Source organism: Ursus arctos, unplaced genomic scaffold, assembly GCF_023065955.2.
Source record: "Ursus arctos isolate Adak ecotype North America unplaced genomic scaffold, UrsArc2.0 scaffold_10, whole genome shotgun sequence".
NCBI lineage: Eukaryota > Metazoa > Chordata > Mammalia > Carnivora > Ursidae > Ursus > Ursus arctos.
Window position 1 is genome coordinate 49,372,086 of NW_026622764.1, and position 13,716 is coordinate 49,385,801.

Sequence of the window (13,716 nt, forward strand, 5' to 3'; positions counted from 1 at the left end):
CTATGACCAATCGTAGTAAGACTGACGCAAGCATTTAACAGACTCTCCACTCATTGAACTTCGGTCACAAAAAAGGAAAGGGGAACCTGAGTCTCAGGTCTCTGTGGGTATAGAGGCAGCTTCCCAGCGCCCACTGGAGAAACCGAGGACACTCACCCCGTTTTTAGTGTCTGTGGTTCTGCCCAGCCATGGGCCGGCAGAGAATGAGCCTGGGGTAGAATGAACCCAAAGCTTTGAAAGATCCTCCCCCACATCACACCCACTCCGGAGCCACCCTGGGCTTCCACACTGGTTACAGTAGGAGGTGCTGCGGCGCCTATCACGTGGTCGGGCTACCCTGGCCTGCGGATCATCTTCGTCCTTCTGGACCCTATTTTCCTTCGATTCACCTTGAATCAGAAATAACAGAGCACTGTAGCAAGACCCGGGCTACGCACAAACCCCTTAGAAGAACCTAATGTTGGGCCCTTTATTTTTTTCTTTAAGAACAATGCCTGTCTGCTTCCTTTTGTCTTCCGAGACTCTGCATCTCATTCCTCAGGGCCATCCCTCAGCACAAAGATCGCTAGCGCTCCCGTTTTCATGAGACAGGAGGAAAGAAACTTTACAGCTCTTCTGCACTAAAATGTAATAACTTTCTCCACACGGCTGCACAAAGGATTTCTCTGGGAACAAGGGACCAAGTTTCACAGTTGCATAAATATAAACTAGAGTAGAAATCCATCTTCGAGTCTGCGGGCACAGTCAACACTCCCATTTTTCAAGAGTCTCAAGGTCATTCTTCACTATGCGTTCTTTCGGCTCGGCTTTAAAGTTAAGCTAGTTTAATAATTCATGACATCATACCCATTAAAATATGAGTATTTTCTACCAAAGGAAACGGCCTTTCTTTTTTTTTTTTCCCCTTTCACAGTGGAAGAGGCCCAGACGCGTCCCTGCATAGGAAAACAGTGACGCCCGCAACAGCAACTGATGAAGTTTCAGAGGGAGGCTTGCAATTTCGTCTGCCGTTGCACACAGCCAGTTTTATCATGAAAAGCCAGCGCCATATGCCAGAGGAGACAGGTTAAGCCTCTTAAATGTTCCTGACAACAATGAGCTTTCATTTGTGAAAAGTAAACATCTGCCTCATGGGGAAATAATCCACAAAACAATAGAGATGCTTATTTGTTTGTTTGATTGGGACTGCAGTAGGGCCTGGGGGGTTCCAGACGCCCACCACACGGCCAAATACAAATAATTTCTTAAACATTTTAAAAAAGAGTCTGTAACCTTCTCCTAAAGACGTCAACGGGGAGCCCTGGGTGCTCCAGATACTTACAGGGAGGAGCAGGTGATCTCGAAGATTAGGGAAGAGAAGAGCAGAATCCAGTCGTGGGCTCTGCCACCGCTAGCCAGGGATCGTGGGCCCCGCATTTAATATCTCGGGGCCGTATTTTCCACCTCTGTCAGTGAGGGTCAAAATGAAATCTCTTCTACCAAGACAAAGGGTTCTTATGAGACACCAGTGATTTGTGACTTTCTAAAGTACTTTGTAAACTGTACAGCAAAACAAATGTTAAGGTGGTGGTTGGTATTAAACAGACAAATGGGACATTTGCCTCCACACTTTTAAAAGTCAATAGGCAGAAGATTTATTACCTACATGGCAAAAGAAGTTTCCTCTTATTTGCAGATCTTCCCTGCAAATGGTTGCAGCCCCCAGCTTACGTTCATATGGCTGAGTGTGCGGGTGACAACCGTCACTTAACTGTCACCTGGGAAAAGCTGAGCCCATCGTTCTCACTGGTGTGCCTGGGAAGAAGGAAAGATCACCATCATCATCAACCCCGATGGCTTGCAAATGTCCTTTTAGACTTTTTTTTGACCCTCCCAAAAGCTGTAAACAGGTATACTTAGCCTTATTTTAAAATGAAAAAATGGAGATTCAGACAGAATCTAGGTTATGCATAGGTCGCAAGGACAGTATTAAAACCCAGACCCCAGGAGAGAGAAAAATAGAAATGACTGCCCACTCCTTCCTTGTGTCCCACTGGTGCCTGTACAGACATCTCGCATGGCGCTTATGACTCTATCACTCTGTGTGCATGTCTTTTGTTCACTGCCAGGCTGTGGATCCTGGAGGAAGGACCTGTGTCTTGATCACCTTTGAACCCCAGCCACACCTTAACATAGAACTTGGCAGCACCTAAAAGGAGCTGTTGAATGAATGAGAAAAGAAAGTGAAAAGTAGGAGATGAAAATGGTTTTCTTCTTCTTTTTTTTTTTTCATCTCAACTTGTAGAAAAGTTGCTCTACTTCTCCTGAAACTCCTCAGGCTATGGGAACACTCCCCTCTCTTGAGCTCAATTACGGAGTCCACAGTTAGTTGGAAAGAAGCAGGTGAGAGCAGGCAAGATTCGGGGAGGCTCCAGGCATGTATAGCTGGCCAGGGAGGCGGTGGAGAAAGGGGGAGTACAGCAAAACGCCTCCAGAAATTATTCCAGGAACCACTCAGGGAGATGTGTGCCAGAGTCTGACCAAACCTATCCACTTTAGTCTGGGCCCGGGCCACACAGAGCTTTCTCAGCTAACGTGAGCTCCCAGCCCTGAATCCAGAGTCGGGTAAGTACGTGGCCTAGAAGCCACAGCCTCTGGTCAGCAGATGCTGTATGACCCACGTCTTCAAGCAGATAATCAAGTAGACCTTGCCCTTGATGGCACTTCCAAAGGAGCAGAATAAGTCAGCTGGAGCAAATCATTTTTAAAACCATTTTTGCATAAAAGCCTGTTTTAGACATTAACAAGCTGCCACTACATTATCCCCTCTTCCCCTAACTCGAAAATGGGCAGTCTCCCCAACTTCACCAACACTTCACCTCCCAGCTTTATAGCCCCTCATTTTTGTTTTATTTTGTTTGATTTTTTTTAATTTAAGATGTCAAATAGATACAAAAGCAGAAAAATGCATGTAATACATTCTCATAGACTCATAACCTAGCTTCAACAATTGTCATCTATGGTCACTCTCGTCTCACCTCTACCCCCACCCTTTCCTCACCTTCATCTCTGCATTTGATTATTTTGAATCAATCTCAGACATGATATCATTTCATCCATAAATATTTCAGTATTTACATCCAGAGATAAGAACTCCTTTTTAATGCATTTCTGGCACCATTTTAAACCTTCTTCTTCATTCTTCACATCTAATTTATCACTAACTCAACACCAGTTCTTTCTCCAGCATGGTATTTCCCTTTTGTTTGTTTGTATTTCCTCAAACCTCATCCTGACCTTAGTTCTCAGCTTAGAAGACGGAAATGCCTCCTACTCCTTGTCTTGACTCTCAAGTTCTCCCCTCTACAAGCCACCTTTATCACAGTCCATCAACACTGTCTCATTATACCTTGTTCAAGAACCCACAGTGGGGACTGCAGTCTCCCGTAACTAATGCTAGAGTAGCCCTCCTGCCAAAACAACTTAAAAACAAAACATACGATGGAACTGTTTCCACAAATCACATACAAAATCACAAAACAGAAGGGAAATTCACAAGTTGAGCCCCCAGATCTACACCAGGAAGCCATTTCCCAACTGGGTGACAGTAAGTCGGAGACCAAGCAGAGCACAGGAGTCTTGGGAAGCTCAGGAGGCAGAGATCAGAGTGGGGCAACTGGAGTGGATTCTGTGAGGTGGGGCACAAATGCTGAAGGATCTAAGCAGAGGGAAGAATCCCACGTGGGGATCTCTGTAAGTGCTTAGCCAAGGACTGAACTATACATATGGAGGGAGAGTTTAGACAGAGTGTACCAGAATTTGTGTATTCTGGGGTTGAGAGCAGAACAGAAACACCTGAGGTTAAGCAATGTTGGGGGATGTTGTCGGCAAGAATGGAGAAACCTTGAAAACACCTGTTCTGCAGGCATCCAGCTGAGACACCAGAAATACCACTCCTCAGAAGTAAGAATCATGCCTCAGAGTAGAGTTTACAATAGACCTACCCTACCCAAGTCTAAAACCAAGGCTTGATAAGATTGCCAGAAGAAAATGATAAGAGATTGAGTCCCACAAGTTAAAGTTATGCTTTGAAAAAAACATTGGAATTTTCACAGACAGTCCCTAAGAAAACATAAAACCGAGGCTTACACAAGTTCAAGGGGATCTACCAGTAATCCCACTACCTATGAAAACAAAAATCAACCGAGAAATATCACAAAATTCAATCTCCACACTGATTCACCGCCAACATCCAGTATATAATCAAAATTACTGGACATGCTCACAGATGCACACATAAAGAAAAACGTAATGCATACTCCAAAAAAAGGCAGGTAGTAGAAACCAACCTAGATGTGTTCCATATATGTAATTTATGAGACAACAAAGCTATCATAAATATATTCAAAGAATTAAAGGATGATGTGCCAAATTATTAAAAGAAAACATGGTGGTATATATATACAATGGAATATTACTCAGCCATCAAAAACAGAATGAAATCTTGCCATTTATAACAATGTGGATGGAGCTAGAGTGTATTATGCTAAGTGAAACAGGTCAGTCAAAGAAAAACAAATACCATAATTTCACTCATATGTGGAATTTAAGAAACAAAATAGATGAACATAGGGAAAGGAAAAAAAAGAGAGGGAGGCAAACCATAAGAGACTCTTAACTATAGAGAACAAACTGAGGGTTGCTGGAGGGGAGGTCGGTGGGGGATGAGCTAAATGGGTGATGGATATTAAGGAGGGCACTTGTTGTGTTAAGCACTGGGTGTTATATGGAAGCAATGAATCACTAAAGTCTACTCCTGAAACAAAAAAATAATAAAGAAATAAAAATTTAAATTTAAAGAAAACATGATTTTAATGAATGAAAAGATATAGAATCTCATCAGAGGAAATGAAACACAAAAAATGAAAATTCAAGAACTGAAAAGTACAAGAGCTGAAATGAAAAATTCATCACACGGGACTTGAGCAAATTGAAAGTGGTAAGAGAAAACTTGATGAACTTGAAGATAAATCAATAGAAATCATGCAATCTGAAGAGGAGAGTGAAAAGACATGGAATAAAAATGAACGGGGCTCCAAAGACGTAAGGACAATATTAAAAGGTCTAACATGCGTAAGTGGAGTTTCATAAGGAAAAGGTGATAATGGGAAAGCAAAATTATTTGAGGAAATGTCAGGAGCTGGGAGAGCATGAGACCTGAGCTGTCAGGTGTCCAAGTGGCAGATTAAAGCAACAAGCCAAAAATGAGAGTTAAACCTTTAATTATTCATCAATGGCATACCAATGATGGTATAAGCAAGAGGCTAAAACTGGAGAAAACGCTGACTCTCCTTTGTTTTATTTTCCTCATGAAATGGCACACCAGTCATGGGTCAGGTGAATCAAAGCACACATGGGGATTTCTCACTGTTGAGAGAACCCCTAACAAAAGACTCCAGCAGTTTTATGGACCTTGGGGTCAGAGGAAGAGGGGAGAGGACTCTAAGTGAAAAAGTACTGGGCACTGAGTTGGTGGGGGCAGGAGAGCGTCTTCAGGTTTTCTCCCTCTTTCCTCCTATAGTGAGACCTCAGCAGAGGCACCTAAAAAAGACCTCTGTCCAAGGCCTCAGATAAAGATGTAGGAATAAAGATGCTGAGGCTCAGAGTTTAAATATGGGATGAGCACGACCCTCCAGTGGGGCCCAAGTCCTTGACTGCAGTTCCCTCCAGACACTGCAATGCAATGGCCGTGCACCAAGCCTGGTACGGGGAGAGCAACTTCCCACCATGAGGCCTGTCAGGGAAAGCCTCTGCAACTGCCTCTGGCCAGGCCTGAAAAATCTCACATAGGTTTTTAACCAGAAGCTGGGCTCCTCAAAAACAATAGCTGAAAATTCCCCCCATTTGATGTAAAATTTCAGCGTATAATTCCAAAAATCTGAGTGAACTACAAGCAAGATAAATACAAAGAATACCTCACCTAGATACTTCAAAGTCAAACTATTGAAAACCAAGGGTAAAGAGAAAATTTTGAAATGAGCCAGAGAATAAAAGACCTCACAAAGAGGGGAACAGTACAAATGATGGCTGCATTATTATTAAAGAAAGGGAAGAAAGAAGAGGAGAGAAAGAAAAAGAGGAAAGGAGGCCAGAAGACAATGGAATCCCATCTCTAAAATACTGAAACAAACAAAAAAAACCCCATCAATCTCAAATGTTGTACCCAGCAAGACTATCCTTCAAAAACAGAGTGCAGGGGCAGATGACTCAGTCCGTTAAGCTTCCAGCTCTCGGTTTCGGCTTAGGTCATGATCTCAGGGTCATGGGATCGAGCCCCTCATCAGGCTCCATGCTCAGCCGGGAGTCTGCTTGAGATTCTCTCTCCCTTTCTCTCTCCCTCTGCTCCTCACCCACTGCTCATGCTCTCACTCTCTCTCTCCTTCTAAAATAAATAAATAAATCTTTAAAACAAAACAAAACAAAAGCAGAATGCAGAAAGACATGTTCAGACAAAAGGACACTGAGAAAATTTGTAGCCAGCAGACTTACACTAAAAGAAATGCCAGAAGATCTTCCCTAGGCTTGGGAAATGACGCCAGATAGGAACCTGGATCTGCAAGAAGAATGAAGAGCACCAGAACTGGTAAATAAGCGGGTAAGCACGAAGCACTCCTTTATTTTCTTCCCATAATTTCCTGAAAAGAAAATTATTGAAAGCATAGCAGTACTGTAAGGTAGGATTTATAATTTATGTAAAAGTAAAAAAGATGACAAAATAGAACAAAGGTCAGGAGAGAGGTAAATGGGATTATACTGTTCTAAGATTATTAAATTTGTGATGTGAGAAGTAGGAGGCATGAATTGTCAGATTTGGAACAGGAAATGAAGCCTAAAAAGTAGGAGGTGTGTAGGAGTGGGAAGCAGTAAAATGACCACATGATCACCTACTAAACACTGAAAGTGTGACCTCTCTCAAGGATATTTGAATTTTACTAGTGATGCCTAAGAAAACTTGAGACCCAAAAAGACGATCTCATGATTAAATGACAGGCTATGGAATTTAAATTTTGGACTAGAAATCTCTACCACCACCTCCTCAATCACACATACAGGTGACAATTTGCTTGGCTGGTGTCTAGGCCTGATTTTGACTTTAATTTACCACAATCTTTAATTTACTAGAAAATTATTTTCATCATACTATCTGAGATAAGTAAAAATATAGTTTTTAAAAAATATTCTACTGCATATTGTCATGTATTCTTTCTTTTTTTAAAAAAAGATTTTATTTATTTACTTAAGAGAGAGAGAGAGAGACAGAGCACGAGCAGGGGGAGGGGCAAAAGGAGAGGGAGAGGGACAAGGAGACTCCCTGCTCAGCGGGCAGCCCGATGACAGGCTCCATCCCAGGACCCTGAGATCATGACCTGAGCCAAAGTCAGATGCTTAACTGACTGAGCCACCCAGGCGCCCCTATTGTCGTGTATTCTACTGGATATTATTTATAACTTCAATTATGTTTTATTATAATGTGTTAAAACTATGCACATGACATAGCTTTGTTCTCTTTTAATCTATTCCATATTATTGTGTTGACTATTGTAAATCACAGCATTTCTACCACAGGCCTGCGTAGACGGGCCTGTGGCAGAGAAGGAGAAGAGAATGGGGCAGCCCCAAGACGCAGCATAGTAACAAGGGTCACAGAGGATCTTAATTCTCAGAAGCTAAGTGTAACCTGAAGGGAATACCAACCATTATCATGATTAATAAATGTTCATTCAAACCTTGAAGCAAAAATAAAAGAATGTGTTCATCAAACACAGAGAAGCAGAGGGGAGAACAGTGGTTTCCAGGGCCTAGAGAGAGGAGGCCACAAGGACACGTGGATCAAAGGGCATGAAGTTTCTGTCATGCATAGATTAGATTTGAATACATTCTGAAGACCTACTGTATAACTGAGGCAGCAATACTGCCTTGTCCTAAAAGTTTGCTAAGGGGACAAACTTAAGTTACATGCTCTTACCGCTCAAGGAAAACAACGAAACAAAACAACAGCAAACAAAAGGGGTGCCAGGAAACCTTTGAAGGTGATGGATGATTATGATTATAGATTGTAGCCATGGTTTCATGGGTGTAAACTTGTCTCCAAACACATCAAGATGTATACATTAAACATCTGCAGCTTTTTATGTCAATCATACCCCAATAAAGAGATTTACAAAAATAAAAAAAAAAAGGAGTAATAGTAGGAATAAAAGGCAAGGAGAATTGGAAGGGAGGAAGGAAGGAAGGGGGAGGGAAGGAGAACTGCCATGGCCATGTACCTGTCCATCAGATTTGCTCCTCTGTCCACCTGCTTCCTCTTCCCCCCCATCAACCTCACACACCTGTTCCCACTCCCTTTCTCACTCGGTTCTTTACCTATTTCACTAGTCTCCCTCATGCCCTTCTCCTGGGTCCCTGAACTCATTTCTCTGAGTTCTCTATAAACCTTAACTCCATGCTCCTTCGGGGCCAGGCATTCCTCAGAGCCTATCAGGCCCATGTTTAAGATGTGACGCCTTCTGCAGAGACCAGCCCAGCCCACAAATATAAATCTGCCATTGTGAAGTAAAGATTTCAGTTTTAATCCTGCCATTTTATTCTCTGTTCTTGATCGATTTATAATTTGGGGCTGGTGGAGTCTAATAATGGTATACCTTGTGTTTGTTGTTCTGGTCGACTAGAAAGCTACAAACGTTTATTTATTTATTTATTTATTTATTTATTACTATTTTATAAATAGCCCACTTTGCTTTGCTGGCTCTTGAATTCCCCAGATGTCAGGACACCAGTTAAAATAATTTCTGTTGGCTTGAACCTGTTACCCCTTCAGGCCTCAAGCACAGACCTTTGCAAATCAGTCAGCAGAGCAAGAGGGCTGCTATTCTCACATTTTAAAGCTTTCTTCTGTTAATATTTCCTGGCTGGATTTTTTTTTTTCTTGCTAGAGAGCATGAGATCAGTGTTGAGACATCTGACAACAGCTTTTCTTCATCATCCACAGGTGTCTAGGAAATTGACTGGTCAACTCTGCCTGTGTCTGCTCCCTGTCTTCCACCGCCTCCTATCCCTACCTCCAACTGCTCCTTGTTCCCCGCACCAAGAAAGCCTGGGGTGGGGAGAGGGCGGGCAAGTATCCTTTCTAATCTATATTTCTTCTGATTACTTCTCTGTGCAGTGTGTGTACACCCACTCCTAACTCATTTTTAGCTTTCGGTCAATAATTCCCTCAAATATTTACGGAGTGTCTTCTATGCACGGGCACTGGGCAGCAGCAAATCAGAGCTTACAGTCAAATGGGGGCAGACATTAAATGACTAATCATTCAGCTAAGGATTTAATCACAGTTGTGAGAAGTGTGAGATGGGCAAGATGCTACGAGAGAACAGAAGCCATGACGCAACCCCGTCCAGAATGTCAGGGAGGGCTTCTGTGAAGAAGTGACTTTGAGCTGAGCAGAAATTAAGGAGCAAAGTGGCTATAAGGAGGAGGCAGAGGGAATCCGAGGGGAGGGCCAACAGGTGGAAAGGAGCATGGCCCCCTGAGGCCCTGAAATAAGGCTCTAGGTGGCCAGGGTGCAGAGAACAAGGGGAGAGGACCACAAGATGAACGTGGTGAAGCAGGCAAGGACTGAGTTCCGCGAGGCCAGAGGACCATCCGAAGGATTTGGGGCTCTATCTGCAGTCATGAAATTTCAAACATTCCCAATCATCCATATCATCAATTTCAAAGTCAGCTCTGTAACCAAAGAAAACAAATCCACAGAAATGGAGACGTTTGCCCCGTTCCTAATGCCATTGACGGTTTGTCGAGAACGGCTCTGAAACTCCGCTGTCCTGCCCAGGAATGTTCCCAGTTACATTGTGTTAACTGAAACATCATGGCCCACCACCGTCCTACTAAACTGGTTCGGTCTGGTCTCACCTCGGCCAGGGATGAGCCTCTGCCTTCATACCAGCCTGCCTCTCCGAAATCCCAGACATCTAATGTACAACATGCTCATTCTCATTGATAATACAGCATTACCGGAAATTTGCTTAGAGAGGAGATTTCAGATGCTCCCACCACACACACGCACGAAAGCTAACTATATGAGATATGTTAATTAGCTTCACTGTAGGAATCATCTCCCTGTGCGTGTGTACATCAAATCACCATATTGTACACCTTAAAATATACAATTTTATTTTTTAGAACTTAATTCTGAGTCCTCCGTCTCGCATCTGCAGGCACGTTCAAGGCTGCTGGTGCTGTTTGTCGATGATGGACCGACGGGGGGCACAGCCGTGCAGACAAACACGGCTCCGAACGACGCACACGCTGGGCAGCAGACTGACGGCCGACACTGGGTGGTGCCCTCTGGATTTCAGAGAGCCCACCCCGGGCTGCTTGGCTTCTGAGCAGCAACCTGCAGCAGGCCACCCTGCTTCGGTGGTTTCTCAGTGTCACTTTTCCCTTCTCCTCAGTCCCCTATGCCCCTCTTCTCTCGAGCCCACAGCAGGTATGTCAGGTGTCTTCCACTCACCCCTTTAGGTCCTCCCTCCACTCTGCTCCCTTACCGGAAGTCTGACCCATGTGCACTATTTCAACAGGCCCCCTTGCTCCGCTGTTGCCAGGGGAAGTCAGCCCACGGGGAGCACTTCAAGGAGAGAAGAGAATGAGCGTAGGCATTTATTACTTCTCCTCTCTTGCATGGGTCACCATGGACTGACCTCAACGGAAGTTCATGGCTCTGCTAGGCAGACCTCTCCACAGACTTGCCCTCCCTGCTGCCAGTAACTGCTCCCTCCTCCACCCTTTCAGGCCTAGCAGGGGCCTTGGCTCCTGGTGTGGCTAACCCCTTGGACATAGCACCATCCCTTCTTGCTCCCCTATATTCTACCCTCATCTTTATAAATAGTACCTATATTAAACTCCCCAAGGCACTGAATTGAAGGGTGCCAAGCTCCTCCCCAGACCCTGACCATAGAGCCCAAACTCACAGCTGAGAAACCTCAGCATTCGATCCTCATCTTAGGCCACTGCTTTTTCTTCTTTTCTGAGACTTTTTTTTAAAGATTTTGTTTATTTATTTGAGAGAGAGAGAGAGAGAGTGTGTGTGTGTGTGCATGTGGGTGAGTGGGAGGGAGAGGGAGGGAGAATCTCAAGCAGACTCTGCCCTAAGCACAGAGTCCAACTCAGGACTCGATCCCATGACTCTGAGATCATGACCTCAGCCGAAACCAAGAATCCAACACTCAACCGAGCCACCCAGGTGCCCTTCTTTTCTGATACATTTTGATTCCAATTCCCTGGTGACTAACCTGCATAGGCCCTCAAACAAGGTGAAGTAATTTAGCAAGTGTAGAGAAAGGGGAGACACGCAGATAATGCTTTGCTCCTCCCCTTCCCTGAAAGGCCCTACCTGATCTGTCTCCCTTTCCCTCCAGCCACTCTGGTCTCTTTGCTCCCTGAACACATTAGGAACAAGCCACCAAAGGTTTCACAACACCTGCTCCCTCTGTCTGTACACTCTTCCCCCAGAAATCCACATGGCTCACTGCCCCACCAGCTTTATTTTCCTCAAATGTCACCTCTTCAATTAGACTTCCCAGCCGTCCCCAGTTAAAATTATCCCCATGCCTGCATTCCCATCCCTTTCCCTGCTTTATGCATCTCTCTGCCAGCCGTCACGTTCTTTTTTTTTTTTTTTTAAGATTTTATTTATTTATTTGACAGAGAGAGACAGCCAGCGAGAGAGAGAACACACAAGCAGGGGGAGTGGGAGAGGAAGAAGCCGGCTCCCAGCGGAGAAGCCTGATGTGGGGCTCGATCCCAGAACGCTGGGATCACGCCCTGAGCCAAAGGCAGACGCTTAACAACTGTGCCACCTAGGCGCCCCCGTCACCTTCTAATACACTCTATAAGTATTTCTTTTGTTGACTGATCACACACACGCCCTCACATGAACGCTCTACGAAATCCTCCACGAAGGCGGGGATCGTTGTCTGTTTTGCTCATAATGATGTCCTCAGTCACCAGACCAGAATTTCACATGCTATTTGGTGGGGGACAAGTGAAATCCTGGTTCCAGAAACAGATATGTGGAAAGGACTCCACACCGGTGACCATTTTGGTCCCCAAACTTTTAATCAGTCTCCAAGCATAATCACTTCCTGCCAACTCCCACCTACAGCACTACCCATGCGTCATCTGTGACTTTCTGCTAACAGAGCCCGGAAGCCCTGCTAGGTGCGTGTCCAGTCACAACCAGTTAGGCTACATTCGTGGGGAGCTGATGCGTGGCTCTTCCCTCTCTCCACGTCAGAAGCTGAATGATGCCCCGGAACAATAAAGCTTCCCTTCACCCGGGAACAGGACCCCATTGACCCTGCAGTAAGAGATACACTTTGAGCAGATATATCCATTCACACTCTATTCATTTTGAAAGCTCCTACTACATGCTTGGCTTTTTGCCAGAAGTTGGGAAAGTAAAGATGAATAAAATATGGTCCTTTCCCTCCAGGTGCTGTGACATACCGCGCTGGACTTCTATGAGGTGAAAAGATGAAAGGCATTCTCTTCTGTCGTGCAGAATCAACCCACTAGATTTGGCCACCCCGGACAGCGCGATATCACTAAACACATGGAGAGACTTTCCACACCCAGGAGAGCCAGGCCTTGACTCTGAATCTACAGGCTCTGAGAAATCAGAGGCATGATCCATTCCAAGATCTGAGACCCGGAGACAGAAAGGCCAAAGTTGAGGGGACATACAGCCACATCCTGGCACCTACAGCTACCGCAAACTCCCGGAGGCAGGGACATAACCCCAATCATTACTCAGACCCAGCACCTGCAGAGACCTGCCAAAGAAATAGTTGTTGAGTGAACGGATAAATAAATAAATAAATAAATAAATAAATAAATAAGAAAAGAACAAAGGAGCTAAAGTAATAAGGGACTAAAGTCACAGGAGGGTCCACTAGTTTGCTTACAGCCCACCCCTCCTAAACTGCATTCCCAGGGCCCAGGGGTCTTCTGGATGTCCACTAAAACTGGGGTAAAGGTCAGAGCCAAAAGAGGGGTTCAATGTTAGGAGAATAAGCTCAATGGTAAAGGTTAGAAACAGAACAAATCAGCAACTTCTGCTCAGGATTAGTATTTGGACCCTCAGGTGTCTGCTGAACATTGATTATTCATTAGATAACGCCATTGCACTGGACAAAAGGCACAGCAAGACGGTTTTAAATAGTAGAATTGGCTATTTGTTCCCTTCAGGTTTGTGTGCTCCGTGAGAAACTGAATGTATTTTCTCAGGAATAATGCCCAGGCACAGCTTTTTAGGATAGCTATCGAACTGGACCAAATACATCCTTCTTTTCACACACTATCCATTAAATTTCAGTAACTGTCTCTAAGAGGTTAGACACCAAGAACGAGAATCAAGGATGTAGGCTCCAGGGCAGCCAAGGGGTGAGAGGCAGGTCACCAGGAAGCCTCATGCAAAGAATTAATTCTCTGAATGCTGAGCCGGGGGGCTGGAGAAGACGGGACCCCACTTAGGGATCTGCAGGGGACACCGCCCAGCTGATGTTTCTGCCGTTCAGATGGGCACTCTTGTTCTATTGGATCTCAAAGTAGCACCTGGAACCTGGTTATAAAGCCACTTAGTATGGAAACACCAATTTTGCATGCAAAGCAGATGTACGT